Below are 2,580 nucleotides of genomic sequence, written 5' to 3' on the forward strand. Positions count from 1 at the left end.
TAACTAGATGGTGCTCAAATACGTTTTATGACCCCCTCACCCCACGTAAAAATATGTTAAAACATTTTAATGTGGAGTGATTGTTAAGAAAAATAAGGTTTTCGGTGTAAATACCACGTTTTTTAAGATAAATACGAGTAATACGATGCATTATATTTTTTCATAATTACTTTCAATGTTTTCAATGTGAAACTCCAAAAAGCAATAAAAGCTTCACCCAATTGCCGTGACATTGCTTTTCACCGCAATGCCGTGACTCGGATTCGAACCGAGGTTGCTGCGGCCACAACGCAGAGTACTAACCACTATACGATCACGGCGAGCTACTTGGGCTGTGAGCGTTTCGTTGTTTGCAGCTTTGAAAACCGTCGCATATATTGTGATGTATGACGTTCCATGAGTTGTAATACTTAGCACAATAAGCCAATGGATTCCTAATCTTTTCATGTAAACTTCTGAAATAATACAACACACTCCAACGAAACATTAACAGCAACAACTTGCAAATTCATACCCTCATCAGAAGACAGTGGTGGGTGAAAACTGGAGTCCAGGTCATCATCGTGAATTCTACTAAATATACCTAAATGGAAAACATTCTCCTGGGTGCTGCAAGGCCCGAAAGCCGATCACATGGAAGACATGGTTGAAAGTTAAACTGTGGGGTTACTGTTATTAATGTGGCTGTACCCCTGATCTCACTGTAATCATTTTCACAGGCTTCTACGGCTTGGTTTAGTTTAGACTGAACTTGTTATAAAATGTTTTCCCAGTTGCAGTGCGAAAGAGAACTGGGGAGATGCTGACTGCGCTGGTGATAGCACGATTTGTAGTCAAAATTATAAAGATAGAAAAGGGACATCAACGTGGGAGGCGTAAAATGACGGCACCTCCCCGACGAAGCTTCGACACACTTGCGCTACTTATTTTTGTTTAAACGGAAAACGAGCTTGTTTCCACCATAGCTCCCAACCTTTTTTGTCACCTAGGCGGGTGAAAACACCCGATTTTCGTTTTGGCGGGTGAGAGGCCTATTGAAGTGAATGGGCGTATGAGGGACTTGGCGGGTGATTCGTCTGCTTTGAAGGCGGGTGACACCCGCCAAAAGCGGGTGAGTTGAGAGCTATGTTCCTCTTTCTTCGGAGTTCGCGGCCACACTTGCTCCACCACTCCACGCATGCAAAAAAAAAAAACATGTCCCTTTCCATGTGTCTTGGAAGTTATGTTCGTGTGTTCTATTTATTTAGAATCCACTACACATGGGCAATATGTGTTGTTGTGTAACACAGAGTCAATGCATCATACAGTCACTATGGGCTGAAGATCTGTCACAGCGTGTGGGGGCCCCATGTCAACTTGATGGTGGGGTGCAAACATTATAATGAATGCACATAAATACAGCCAGGGGCTAATAGCCGCGGATTCTCAGAAGACAGCCATCCAGCAGGGAGCTGAAACACCAAACGTCCATTGCAAAGCGATTAATTCTTCTTTGTCAGCAAGGGCCCCGGGCTATGGTAGAGAAACCAGAGTAAAAAGGCTCGGAAGAGGCCAGAGACAGGTGATAGATACGCTGAAGAGCTCCAACAAATGCATTGTTTAATGTGCGTGCTGCTAAAGTGCACATTGAAAGCCCCAAATGAAAGGCCTAAATTGCAGTGCCATAAGACTGCTGGTAGCCAAGATGGGGGCAATTGCTGGGGCCTCGGCTGATGCCCAGGGCTTCTATCAACCGAAAAAGTTGAAAGGTCTGGCACCTTCCCTGCAGTGCCCACACAGTCAACCCACTGGTAGTGTGATCTTTGAGGGTCTGTACCTCAGTGTGGGCCTGGATGAGGCACAGATCCTGAACACTACTGTTGATCTTGGCTGTGCCCCTCTGCTCCACCAGGGCTTCATTGTCCTGCCCTGTCATATGTCTTTGAAGTAATAAGGATATGTGAAAAAATATCAACATGATGTGACATAAGCCAAAAGGACGATGACTAAGGGGGAAGAACAAGGCACGAGGAATATGCATGATGTGTGGGGAGCGCGGAGGGCGAATGATTATATCCTAAAATATAAAATGTGTCACAAGGGAGGAGAAGGGTGTGAGGAGAAGGAGAGAGGAGTAAGGACAGACTAAAGCAGATGACTGACAAGTGAGGGCAGTTGAGGATCAATTAGTAGTGAGTAAGAGTAATGAGGATGTCCTAAAATGAACAATGCATAACCATTATTTGTTGGGCTGGACCATTCAATATATATATATTTTTTTAACATATAATTCTTATTGAAACCTCGATGGACACAGTGCAGGTATAACATATTATGAAAATTAGAAACAAGGTAACATCCAAGGTTCCGTTTTACATAGTAATTCAACTGGTAGGCTTAATACCGCCACGTTATATAGAAGGGAGAAGAAGAAAAGAGAGAGAGAAAGAAGGGGAAGAGTGTAAGAAAAAAAGGGCATACAACAAAATATATTGGCATAATTACAATGAAGGGTTCTACAGGCGATCAAAGCAGTCACTATTTCATGACCATGTAAGGTGCCTCACAACAATAGGCTGGAAAAACATCTGCTTTTTCTCA

At 43.4% G+C, this 2,580-nt stretch overlaps 1 non-coding gene across 1 annotated transcript; it reads right to left on the reverse strand.

Moving 5' to 3' along the window:
• Positions 1 to 248: 248 nt before the first annotated feature.
• On the reverse strand, positions 249 to 320 carry TRNAH-GUG (transfer RNA histidin (anticodon GUG)). Its single transcript has one exon. It is a non-coding gene; the product is annotated as a tRNA-His (tRNA).
• Positions 321 to 2,580: the final 2,260 nt, after the last annotated feature.

This window comes from Ambystoma mexicanum (assembly GCF_040938575.1).
Source record: "Ambystoma mexicanum isolate Mex_15411 chromosome 12 unlocalized genomic scaffold, UKY_AmexF1_1 Mex_chr12_unloc.2, whole genome shotgun sequence".
NCBI lineage: Eukaryota > Metazoa > Chordata > Amphibia > Caudata > Ambystomatidae > Ambystoma > Ambystoma mexicanum.